Source organism: Glandiceps talaboti, chromosome 18, assembly GCF_964340395.1.
Source record: "Glandiceps talaboti chromosome 18, keGlaTala1.1, whole genome shotgun sequence".
NCBI lineage: Eukaryota > Metazoa > Hemichordata > Enteropneusta > Spengelidae > Glandiceps > Glandiceps talaboti.
In genome coordinates, this window is record NC_135566.1 from 5,014,462 (window position 1) to 5,029,019 (window position 14,558).

At 32.9% G+C, this 14,558-nt stretch overlaps 1 protein-coding gene across 4 annotated transcripts in view; it reads right to left on the bottom strand.

Annotated features, from left to right (window-relative positions):
- The window catches only part of LOC144448921 (uncharacterized), a 72,392-nt gene extending 57,898 nt beyond the window's left edge, over positions 1–14,494 (bottom strand). For all 4 annotated transcript variants that reach the window (XM_078139285.1, XM_078139286.1, XM_078139283.1 and 1 more), the window contains exon 1: positions 14,349–14,494. The gene's annotated coding sequence lies outside the window, so the exon portion shown is untranslated. The remainder of the gene's footprint in view (positions 1–14,348) is intronic.
- Between the last annotated feature and the right edge of the window lie 64 nt (positions 14,495–14,558).

Consider the following 14,558-nt stretch of genomic DNA (forward strand, 5'->3'; position numbering starts at 1 on the left):
CATTAGTAATCAATGGCTGAAGGACATTCTAAAATCTCTTCTGAGCCAACACAGGTGAAATTGTCTATTCATCTTTCAAGTTATTGTCTGCGTCATCCCTTTTTACATTGTATAAAATTGACACCCAGAAACACAATTTGTAAAGATGCCTTCTGAGTGTCATCTATTTCAGAAGGTTTCTTTCACACCTGTAAGTTTCCTTTTTTTAAAATTTTAATACGGATTTTCCTTTTTCTATTAAATGATGTATAACAGATTGATGAATGTCACTCAGAGTGTTATATATATAGTATGGGGATTCAATATACATTGTACACAGGTTTCTGTAAGGTTAACAACCTGCCCAATTACAATACTATAAGTTTAAATTTTGAACAAGTACTGGTACTGCTATTAAGTTCAGATATCTTGCTCAATTTGTGTATGTATGTATGTATGTATGTATGTATGTATGTATGTATGTATGTATGTATGTATGTATGTATGTATGTATGTATGTATGTATGTATGTATGTATGTATGTATGTATGTATGTATGTATGTATGTATGTATGTATGTATGTATGTATGTATGTATGTATGTATGTATGTATGTATGTATGTATGTATGTATGTATGTATGTATGTATGTATGTATGTATGTATGTATGTATGTATGTATGTAAAGCTATGGAGATGAAAACTTCCAAAGTAAATACTATCTCTTACTTTTACTCTCTGTACGACAGAAATGTATTTTTCACAAATTTTGCATACAAGCCAGTAGCCTAGCAACACAATAAACATATTATTATCATTTTGTAAGGTGACTTAATACATTGTACACAGATTTCTTATTTACACTCAAAAATTACTCTTTTATTCTACATAGAAATTTACAACATTTTCTATTTTAGCTTCAATATCATTTGATGCATTTCAAGCATTTTCTCTTCTGGAAATTACTCTTCTTGAACAACATTCCCTTTGATAGATGTATCAAAACTAGAGATTTTTGTTTACACTGGTATAAATACGATGAGTTCTATGCATTTACATTGAGGTAAAGAAACACAACAGAGAACAAAATGACCAGAAATTAATACTTAATATTTTTCTTCATTCAGCTGAGGCAATTTCGAGTAATACAACAAGCTGTAATACTACAAGTTAAAAACAAGTAGTACAAAAATATGTCAAGACTAGGGGAAAATAATAGCAATTCAGAATGTTTTATTCATATTTCACACTGCAAAGCAAACCATATAGATGTGTCTTGTGACACAAAATGCCCAGGCTATATATACCATATTTTCTGTTCAAACCATTGAACTTGCCTTGCGCATATTATTATAACAGCTATTGTATGTACCTAAATATTTCATCGGAACCAACTTTTAGTCCAAGCATGGAAACATGGGTGTAGAATGCTGAACAAATAATATTCCACAACTAGAGTAGGCAAGAGACTTTAAGCTGTCAGGCTTGATACGTCCCGTTGTTATGGTCACTTGGATACTCACAGTTGGGTATCTCATATTTTGAGTTTTGGAGTGGAAAAGACAGCATGATTACGAATGCCAAGACTCTGGGCTAAACACAGAGGATTATGTTCATCATGTTTGAAAATCCATGTTATCACATATACACATATACTAAGCTCTGTTGTTATGGTCATTGGAAAACAAAATTACCACAGTGATACCACACTGTATTATGCTTTCTGGAGATGCACTTTTGAAAATCTGTTGATCAAGTCTTCAAGTGGAAAAGATAGCATTGTTGTGATTATTAATGTGAAAGCCAAGCCTCTGGGTAGAACAAACAGGTAGATGTACATCAGTGTTGAAAATTTTTGTTACAAAGGAACACCACTCCAGGATATTGAGACATTTTGATGAACTAATGGTTCTGGAGAGTTTTTTCATGATTTTACATCACCTACAATTACTTGCAATTTCAGAGAAACATCAAGTTGATCGTGTGTCTGTACACCTGCGATCTTTGTTGTCAGCAACTGCATCATGGGAGTTAATAATACATTCATGGTTGCACAATGAATATTCATGACTCCTGAGTGCTTATTCCCTTGTGTAAAATATCCCATGAGCCACTCAGTGGCCCACAGCAAAGATACACTATATAATGGCACAAGATCAACTTGATGATTCTCTGAAATCACAAGTATTATGTATGTGATATAAAATCATGAAATGACTCTCCAGAACCTGTATAGTTTATGAAAATACCATTATTTCCTGGCATGGCACTCCCTTTTAAAACTGATTACTACTAATACTATAGAAAGCAAGCTATCAGCAAAAGAAGATAAATAAAAAATGCAACTATTGTTGGAACATGTCATATATATACACTACCTACTGATGTTGCTATAATTACACACATAACAGGTTGGCATATCTGATATCTGCTTTCCTCACATTCCACTTCATTATTCAGTATTTGCACTGTCTTGATTGCAAGGTGATTATATCTACATAGCTGCTGTCACCCACTTGTGTTATCTAACACAGCTAACTACTTTTAGTTTATCTTACTTTGACGATAGCGTGCTTTCCTATAACAGTATTTTGGTTTTGGGCGAATATCCATATCATACAGTACAATATATACATGTAGTTAGTTTGAAATGGTAAATTGGAAACTGTTCCAAAGTAACTATATAGTGTACTGTCTTAGTGATTCTTGGAACCATGAACAATATATTCTCCAATATCCATATCATTTAGATTACACAAGTAAGTCAGCTGTAACAGGAAAAGAATTCCTTGAATATTGCTTTGTGGGTAAGCCAAGTATCTCCTGTATACATTTCATTTATATTTAAAAAATTAATTTTATTTTTACAGATTTGAGTGGTGGCTTTTCACTATTTTATCACAGTGATGGATTCCTGTGCACTTGCTCAAATATATTCATATTTCAAAATTAACTTAATTTCATACAAAAATTTAGTTATATTTTCACATTTACTTTTCATTTTTCCCTCTTTTTGGTGAATTGTCTTTTTGGTGAGTTGCTTTCTACTGTTTTGCTTCATCAGATTCCCTTTATAATAATTTTTCCTTAGATACAAGAAAGCAGAGTGAGTAGTAATTCAGACATCAATGCAAGCAACCATATGTAGAGGAATGCATGTATATAGACTAATGTAGCCACATTCTGCCATGTAAGGCATAATTGTACCAAAAATAATGAAAACTTGTGTTTAAAAAATGACAATATCTGTCATCAACACAGTGCAATGAACCACATAGAATTCTCAACCTGTTTTCACTAGTTTCCTATTCATCATAAATCACTAGGAGTCTAGTAGGACATTGCAACACATTCACACATATCTCTTATCTGTTACCACAGAAACAGTTAATAATCAGACTGACTATAAATCAAATCTACCTTTCTTGATGAGTTTTTTATTTTACCATGAGATGAACATTCTAATGTCACGATAAGGAAATTAATATGAATACATAGATGATTATAATTCATAAATATTAAACCAATATGACAAAAACATAATTCATTACAAAAACATGTTTATGCCATATTGCCTCAGAACGTTAGAACCCAATGGAATGAATAAACTACTGACGTCATTCCCTACATCTAACTACATCCATGCTATCTTTTAGAGTGCTTGTGTGGTATTCTTAGATCTTTCAACTCATACATAACTGACAATTTGAACTTTTCATGATGTATTGTACAGTTCACAGGTATTTGTCAGGTAGATAGACCAAGATTATCTTGACTCTTACTTTGGACAAAGAATATTTATTCCAAACGTCTCGGTGTTTACTTAATAATTGATAACATTTGTCTTACTTGTTAAATGAACACTCCTATATATTATGTGAGCTGTTCAGAGTTTTTTTACCTATGTATCTGAAAGGACGCGAGTGATTCTTTCTTTCAAAAAACATCAATTTCAATTCATGCCAGTTTTTAGACAAACAAGTGGAAAACAAGTAACTCAGAGCCAACATATATATAAATTCAGGTATTTACATACTGTTGTCCAGTTGGTTAAAAGGATATATGTAAATTATTGATACAGATATTATTTAAAAATTCATGCACTACAGCTGCCTCGTATATTTGTAAACTATTTCCACAAAGGAATATTTTTATGAAGTTTCCAAAATTACACACTTTGCTGACATGTATAAATTTAGGATTGGTATAATAATAATCCATAACAGAGCTTTTTCAGTAGGATTTTTAGATTTTGAAAGCGGTACGAGTTCTCACTTTGTGTCAATATTTCCATGACAATAAGCATACAATATGGTCCAGCAAAAAATGATGCAAATTCTTAGGTCTTTTCTCTTTAATCCCAAAAGCTACAGTTATGTTTTCTATGGCAACTGCTGACTGCAAAAGATTAATTGAATGCCAATACAATCTGGTGACTGCATGACTTAGGAAGGGTGTTGGGTATTACATGTAAATGCTGGGAATATGTAGGAGTATTAAAAGCACACAGTGAGTGGAAAATTGATCCATGGATCACTGGAAATTGAATTTAGTGGTCCAAAATGGAAAAACCAGTGGCCTTTTGATGCATGACTATTGTTAATTTCAAACCCTAGTGATTGTCTGTTGACTGTCAGTATACAACTTGGGAAGGAATGCTACAAACATGTAATGGACGTTTATGAAATATAAGTTTTATAGCATAGTGACTACGTGGTGACTGCATGACTCATGTCTCATCCTATGCGTTACAAATCATCTTCACCATATAGTCATACAGGGATTTCCCCAGCACCAAAAACGAAAGTTTATGGTATTGGAGTGTTGTTATAAATGCGATGACGTTATCGTGTCCTCAAGTGACTCACTTCCAAACTGGAGGTTGAGTTTGTAGTAAACTGAACAAAGTAACCAATTACAACCACCTGTCAGCAGATATGATGGATTACTACTGACATGCACTGTTCATCCCTACCCCAGCAGGAGCTTTAGCTAGATTTTTGATACAATTTGTCTGTTTGACTGAATACGTAACAAAAAGATATCATAGAGAATGACTACACAAAGAGTAATTAGACTTGTATGACTTAGGGATGCTAAATGTATGTGTACATGTATGAGATATTATTCAAAGCATACACAAGTACAGTGACAGTTTGGTGACTGAATGAGTCAGGTAGAGGGGAGGGGGAGGTGCTAGGATTATGAAATAATGTAGAGTCATAGTTGAACGGAAATACAGTACATGACTCAGAAAGTATTGGATATGCAGTATCAACACTCAGCCCCACTGATCATTTAAGTTGTACATTAATTTGCGTAATACCTTAGGAAAATCAACACTTATCTCCATCTATGTTGTCCAGATTAATTGGAAACAGATTGAATCAGGATAGTTCAGATCTACCTGTGGTATCACATCATTTCTTCACCGTAAAGAGATATCTTGAAATTCAAAGCAATGGATAACACTCTTAGACAAGAATCAAAATGACCTTTCTTCTTCATAATACTTCTAAGACTTCTCCTACAGGATACGACTCGACTGAATTTAATGAAATGTGCTGTGAATTTAACTGAAGTGCAGACTCAAGCTTTAAAAAAGAATTGGTTTTTCAAGAGTAGACATACAAATGGAATCCATATGGATTGGGATTTTAAAATTTGCTTTCCAATCAATTGGAGGATTTCAGGCTAGAGTAGATGTACAAAGGAAGTAGTTTTTCTTTTGCACTGGAGGATACAGATATACACCTGGTTCTATAGAGTAGCATGCATACAGGTACATGTATCAATGCTTTCCAGCTGGGATGATTTTAACCCAGGGACTTGTCGTTGGTTTTCTAATCTAGTACTCCATACTCAGTTAGAATTTCTAGAAAGCAAACAACAAGTTTCAAGGCTCGGATAATGTTGACAAAACTAATTTCTATTTTAGGGTGGAACACTTACCATGTACAGACCTGTAGTGTCTTGATATGAATGTCATTCCACAGGGGTACATGTACAATAGAGAGGATTGTCAAATATGGGAAGGAATAGGGTAATTAAACATTGAAACCTGTCATCGAACACTAAAAATCAGTGTGTAGGCTGTAGCATTATTCCAGTTGTAAATGTACTATGTTACATTGACACAACTCAATCATTTATTTTTCATCCATGGCATCCGCTGGTTGTTATTTCCAGTTTAAAGTTACCTGAGCAAAACAAGACACCTCTGAACAAATCAACAAAAGAATAAGTCACAGTGGGCACTGGCTAGCACAAAGATGAAACTACCAACGGCATGCCATCAACTTCCATAACATTTGGCCAATTACATCATTATATGTTTGAACAGTCAAGGGTATGTTACACAAATAGACATTGACCTGATGTATCTATTGACAATGGAACAAAGCTTCAGATGAAGAGATGGATGTACAGCACAGAACCAATTTGTATGTGAAAAGAGAAAGCCCTCACAGGGAAAGGTTGAAAATGTCACTTCACATTACATTTGCATCAGTTACCACTGTCCTAAGGTTGAGTCTTACTGTCTCTTCACATGCTTTTAAGCATTTTCAGACTGACCCATTTATTCGAAAAACCTTCATAAGATTTTTTTGCAAGCACAGTTCCTACTTGATGAAAAAAAAAATCTCCCAGTTGCACTTAGTGCAGGTTTAAAATATCAAAAATGAATAGCCACACTAGATGTCTGTACTAATTTTACTAATATATGCCTCCATTTCAATAAAAGATTTATTGAAATGTGAGATCCATATATTTTTTTTTAATGTTACCTTCACAATACTCTGGTTTCCTGGAATCCACAGCACTTTCAGGCATGCAACATGAGAAGCATTATAAAATCCTGGACTTCATAATCTGTTCAAAGTAATGCATGTGTGTCTACGTGATGAATAAAATATCACACTGGGTATAGGTACATGTTATTTCATGTAGTCTGGATATTTCTTCTTTTCCATCAATCTATTTTCGTAATTTTTATGTATGTGTTGTCATACTTTGTGAATGCCGCTACAGGATGTAAACTTGCATTTTGAACTTCAGGTTCTGGTGGGTCATTTCATGATTTTATAAACATGCTCATTATGCATGATTGCCGAGAAATCTTGACTTGAAACTTGTTCCTCATTCATAAGTATTGTAATTTTTACATTTAAATCTTATACCTCACCTTTATGTGTATTCTACAACTTAGACAAGTAGAGAAAAAGAACGCAGACCAAATATCCAATTTTTGTATAAATCATTAAATGAAAAAATCCTACATACATATGATATGTATATATACACATGCAGAGAACAGATAAAATGTACGGTAGTAATAGTAGTAGTTAATATGCATGAATTTCTTTATTTCATATCCATACTGAGAATACTTGAATGGGTTTCAAATTTTAATACATCACTATTAAGTTGTTCTTGCAGAACACTTACACTGTGTTGTATATACATGTACACTCATTTACAGAAGACCCAATGATTTATTTAGTACGTTCTCCAGTATATTAAAGTGATATTGCTTTGTGATTAAGAATAATTATCACGTCATATTCAATGTTTTTAATGGAAGCTACATTATTAGAAAAATAAAGAAGTCATAAAACATAAAATAAATAATTCCAATGTTTTCATTCACGTCACATTACCATAGTAACTTACTACCTTTTCCTAGATATGTTTTCAATGCTTGTCATATTTGATATTATACGCATCAATTCTATTAATTTCAAAGATGTTGCATCACCACGCAAACATTAATATTTGATTTCATAAGATGAATTATTCAATATATACCATGCATCCCATGTTACTTAATAGTCATTTCAATAATCATATTGACAACTTGTCCTGTAATATCCCTTTCAATATCCCTCAAGATCCAAGTCAAGAAATGAGGCTACACAATTTCCCTGAATTAGCCGACAACTTGCAGTCATAACAAATGTCATAACCTCTCGCAGGTCGTACTGAATATCATCTATACAGTAGACTGAGCCAAGTTGATAAAATGAAGGATTTCACTCGTTGGAATAAATACTCCAATTTGTTGTATGCCAGCAGGTACATTACATTAGAATTCCTGCTGTTCACGGCTCTAAATCATAATAATTGAATCTCCAACACGAACATAACAATTTCAGCAACTGTACAATTTGTCTTGTCACTCGTAAACTACATCATGTTATTCTTTCCTTAAAGATCTTAAAGAGCATACTTATGATGGACCAAAAATGACAGAATATCAGCATACTTATGATGGACCAAAAATGACAGAATAACAGCATACTTATGATGGACCAGAAATGACAATAACAAACACTTTCAAGCCATGTATCTTGTGTACAAATGTATGACCATCAGGGTTTTTTTAAAGCACATACTGCTTATACTTTATGATGGACCAAAAATAACAGTAATAAAACAATTTCAAACCATGTACCTTGTTTCATACACAAGTTATCTTCTTCCACTTTTGATTGAGAAACAGACATGTTTCAACCCAATCACTTGTCCTTCTTCAGTGTCTAAGTGGATCTGACAGAATGATCCAAATTTACTGGAGGTGTTGAGTATTAAACCAGAGGTGTGAAAAAGTTAGCTTGTGTTTTGTATATGACGTTTAGCTGTTTTGTAAAGAGCATACTTCCTTATGTTTTATGATGGGCCAAGAATGACAGAATAACAAACACTTTCATACCATGTATCTTGTATATATCACCATTACCTGTTTTTTTAAAAGAGCATATGTGTACTTGTTTACACTTTTTATGATGGCCCAAGAATGACAAAATAAACATTTTCAAACCATGCATCTTGTAATATCACCATCACTTTTTTTAAAGAGCATACTTGTTTATCCTTTATGATGTGCCAAAAATAACAGAACACCAAATAACATCAGCTTGTTGGAACACACTCCTCTGTAGCTGCAATAATTGTAGCATTTGTTTTGATTTTGAGTTTTTCCTCTGTTTATGAGGGTTTTTTAATTCAGTCGTTTAACTATAAAACAAATGCTACAATTCCTCCTGCTGGGCAAACTCAAATAGAGGAGATCACACTGAAAACTTGAGTAAGATGTCAGAATACTACCCATTTCAAAATACTAAGTACCTCTCAACATTTCTTAGGTCATGAAGGCTTCATATTAACGTCAGAGTTAGGAAATATCCAATTTTTTGGCAGGTAAGGCATAATTTAACAGAAAAATCCACCCAACTTTGCGATTCAGATCTGAATTGCTTCCGTCTATTTATATTATACTTTATAGGAACTGTACTATTCATTCCAGTTAAACATCAGAATGTCGAATGAAAAAAAGCACAAAAAAACAGAAAAAAATCAACCCAAAAACAAAACAAATGGTACAATTATTGTAGCTATTAAACTCCCCTGAAGATGCTAACAAGATGTCAGTGAAAGTTTTGCAATCATTTCTCAAAATTTTGTGGCTTCATTCTAACATTAGAACATAAGTAATAGCGACAGTAAAGCTGTCAAAACCTAGGTTTCTTGTTGGCAATTGACACTCCAACAAACACAATGATTTGCTTTTTTATTCTTTCCCAAGAAGGATGACCTTCACAGCGGAAGACTCAGATTCGGTTTCATTGTTTATGTAAAACATCCACTGATCATATTGAGAATTTTTAATATATTGGTACTATGCCAAATAATTAATACAATGTAGTTCTTAAAGGCCAAGTTGGATTAGGAATAAAAATTAGGAGTGAAAAACAGTTGTTTGGCAGAGTTACAATAAACGTTGGCCAGTAACAAAAGAATAATCCTATCTAATTCCAATGGCTCCACTGATAATATAACGATAATATGAGAACCTAGGATTGAGTTCAATCTCTCCTACCGTCACAGAAATAATGAACTAAAATAAGTGACTGACTGTCACAGTCCTCAAGGCTGTGAACATTAACATTATTTCCTGAAAATTCAACCATCGTTTGTTACAGAATGGAATGGGATAAAATGAACAAACATTGTACCATCTGACTACACATCATGTGAACAAAGTACTGGTTCATTCATATTTCATCTTAATTACAACACAAATTAAACAAAATTTTACAAAGCTGACATTCTTTTCTTTAAAAACTGTAATTATATACTCTAAATGGATGTTTCAACAAACTGTATATAGTCATTATCTTTTGTTCCTTTGAGTTTTACTGTCACATGGTGACAAAGGCTACAATTTTCTCAGTCTAAATTGTTATCAATTTGTAAAACAGCAGGGAGAAAAAATTAAAGTGTCCTTCATTCTGAAAACAAACTAAAAAGGCATCCTTGAAAAAAATGACAATGAATGAACTGAGTTGATGTAAAGATCATCATTGCAAACCACGACATTTGACGGTACCGTTCTTAACGAGCCGGTCCCTACTTTTATTTCTAAGAAATAATAGCTCTGGTTTGCAAGAATGGTAAAGATATACTTGAGCTAAATTACAATTGCTTTATTGCTGAAAACTACCAGACATCTGAATATTGTAATTATCAATTCAATGAAATGGCTATACATTTTTGTCTCCTACTGGTCTTTGACTAATTGGTCTCAGCTTGGGTCCAATATGACCATTTTCTATGATAGCATTCATATTATACCATATTTAAGACTCAAGTATGAAAACACTGAATGATACACGACTTGGTATGCAAGGGTACTTCGTGATGTACATCAGTTAAAAATAACACTGCGCAATAAAATGATGGTACATGTATGTTTCTGACATGTATATTAATTGGATTCTGGGTGTGTCCACCTTATAATTCTAACCTTTTATTAAAGAGGGGGACATTATTATTTGTAGTAGGTACGTATGCATGCGTGTCTCATGACCTGACCTAGTATGAACTTTTTGTTCTGACCTTTTCTTTGGGGGGTGGGGGAGTGGTAGGTTTGACACTAATGATTTCTGGACTTAACCTTTTATTAAAGAGGGCAACATTATTTTTGTATGCATGTATCAATTGTAAATATTTTTGGAAATCTATCACCACTCTCATTCTGTGATTAGGAAGGAAAGTAAAAGAATTTGGCTTCTTCCCACTAACCATATAGAAAATACTTCAATTTGAAAATTTAATATTCCATACATCTCCATAGTAACTACTTTACTTTCATGCATGTACATGTAGTTTATTAAAGTGTCGAGGGTTCTCAATTTATAACCTTCAATATAATATGTTAAATTATGCCACTTTTATTGATTCATATTTTACCCCAATTATTCTTACAGCAAATATTACTTTTAAAATACAAGTATAAACTGCTCTCTTCACAAATACATATTCTATATTATGTTATGTTATGTTAGAATCTCATCACCCATGAAATGAAAAATATTTCATGGCAGAATATACTACTCAAGGTTACTTATTAACATTACCTTTCTGGAAAGTGATGTCATTCATATTTAAATTTTCCTTATAAATTACACAGAGAAAGCAAGAGGCCGTGGATGACACATCTGTAATTTTCAAAATGAGGATGAATAAAATAAAAGACTAACACTCGCTAAAACCCAAGCTTTATTATTTCAAAAGCAGGTTTGACAGTACAATGAATTTTCTCCTCTATAACACTGAAAACTACATCTCAGTTTGTTTTAGATGTTGAACTTTGCCCATGATAGTTTTACTGAAGTTAATTGTGTTTAGTGTTCAACACACCTTCTTAAAATTCAAAACAGTAAAGGGGAAATTTATGGTACAGCTCCTAAAATGATACTGATTGGCACAAATTCATCACCATGGTTACACGACACTCAATGACTTTAAATTGGAAAATTGATCACTCTTGTTGGAAAGGTCAATTATTGAAGTGAAACACCACTTTCCAAAACAGCTGCACAATGAATTGGAGATTGACTTGTAAATTGAGTTGCAATTGTGAAATTTGCACTTTGAATTCTTAGCAAGAAGGCAAACTGTGCCAGTAAAATAGCGGGAAACTCTTCTTTTTTTACATCCAGTTTCTATTTCATAAACTTTCACTTCATTAAGGAGTTCATTTTTCTTGACTATTTTTCTGGGTCATGAAAATGCAATTATAAATACAAAATGTATGCTTGTATTAAATACAGATCAATAACATCTGTCAAAGTCAATACTACTGCTTTTTAAAAAATTCTGAATTTGTTTTCATGTTTTATTACAACTCATACATAGATGACTATAAACAGGGTGGGTCCTGTGTGCCTTGACACCAGCAGACAGCTGCTAACACAACTGGGAACTACTTTGAATTACATTACCTTATGTTTAGAGGTTAATGAGTTTAGTATATTCATGCCATTGATTAGCTAAAAGCAATGAGGTTCAATTTGTGTAATGTTTGAAGTCAAATTTTTAAACACTACATTGTAAATGGAAATACAAAATAACTTCTTTTTTTCTCTCCAAAATCACAGCTGTAACTGCTCTATTTCACAATTCAATATTCCTTAAAATGTTGACCTATTGCAATCTTGTATCTTAGTATTTGTCTGTTGTAAAAGGAAAGCACTTAATGTTGCAAAGATATTCATCCTCTTTAAATATTGAACCAACCTGCCAAAGCGAGATTGATGACCAGATAAATGGCCAGCTTTATTTTAGGAAAAGGAATTAGCTAAGTAGTCACTAACTATACCTTGACTACAATCTGAGATTCCTTGTTGTGATCGATCTAAATCTGTTTCTTTGGAAATACCCAAACCTTTATCTTATCAAAAGCTAGTGCTTAATGTGATGCATCACAATTAGGGGTAAAGTTTATACTGAGAAATATAATTCTTATCAATACTATGTCAAAATGAAAGAGGCAGCTTGAATGAAAAGACTTGGGGCTTTTACTGTAACTTTGGCCAAGTTGTGCAGTCATATTTAACAGAAATATATTTCATTATTCTTTTCGTCTGGCTGTACTAATTCAATTCATTTAAATTCATATACTCTCTTGTATATAATCGAAACTATGGAAATGTCGACACAATCAAACTCACAAACATTTCCTTTGTTCATCAATCAAAAAATACGTAGTGAAACACTAGTACAGTCCTAACAAACGTTTGCTTTTTGTGATGTTATTGAGAATCAAAATTAGCATAATGCGAACAAAAATACTGAGAGTGGGTAGTATTACTAGTAACTCCAACTGCAGCTTTACAACCCAGCCTATAAATTCCCTTTCACACAGCTGGTGTAACAGAACAAAAAGCCGAGGTTTGTGTTTACAAAGTTATTGTTCATACACAACAGGTACACAATAACCAAATACTTCGGATAATTCATTTTATCATAATTTTTCAATGCTGAAAATATGCCTCAGGATAGGTTTTTATTACATTAATATCAGCCCATGAATTTATACAATTCAATGGCAACAGTGAAGGCTACCTGCTGTATTGATCAATGGAATGAGCAATGGGAGCCGAGTTCGTCTAACTATATTTTGCCAAAACAATTTTTTTTTAAAAATCACTAATTTTTTTTTTTTTAAACTTTGCGCAGGTGGCTTATATATTTTTTGTAATTGCAGGTATAGGTACAACATGTCCACAAATCTTCAGTTGCACTCCACAAAACTCAAAATCCATATGACTAATTCCTCTGAAACTAATTCACAATGTAGTAAACCTTTTAAATTAGGTCTCTATAATATCTTGGATACAAGTATAGTCTGCATACAGTATTGAAATATTTGACAATGATTGTTCTTTGTTCAAATTCTATACTGTCAATTAACCCAAATATAGTACAATTACAACAACAGACATTTTCCCAGAAAAAAAAAGTTGGAATTATCGGGACACAAAAAGCTTAATGTTTAATACATTTTCACTGGTTGGTGTATACATTATACATATTTACAAATTCGATTTATATTACATTTCAAGATATTGAACGTTCCAATAGTACTAGAACAATTCCTAAAATAGCTTATTTATAGAGCAAAATACTCTTTGTACGTTACATATACATGCATAATTAATGTTATTTTGGGGAAAACATACCAATACGTTAGACCACAACGTTAGTGAAAATCAATAAACGGAATACAATAAGCGCTAACACTATTTATTGAAATTGGTTCGAGAGCAGATGTTTCCACAGTATCCACACTCGTACAGTTCCCAGCGAGTAAGGACTCCTGATATGCGGCCATTTTAACGAAGGAGTCGAGCACACAAAATCGTGAACAAAAGCAGACAAAAGCGAAATATTTCTGTTCAAACAGTTGTACTTATTACATTCGTAATAATGATAACTAGCCGTAATAATATTCAAAAACATAATATTTGGTGTGTTGGGTCAAATTTTCGTCGCACAGTTGTAAAGATGAGTATAAAGTTTACCTTGTATAACGCAGAAACTTGATCTCTTTGGTCTTATTTTTGCTGTAAACTTCACTATGATGAATGTAATGATGATTCGCCCTAATTTTAACTTCAAAGTGTCGCTTTTCAGCGTCGTACGGAGGCGACTACTGGTTCTCCTTTCCAACGTGTAATGGACGAAATGAAAATGACGACAGCAACATGCGCAGTAGACTTCCCTGGCGTAAA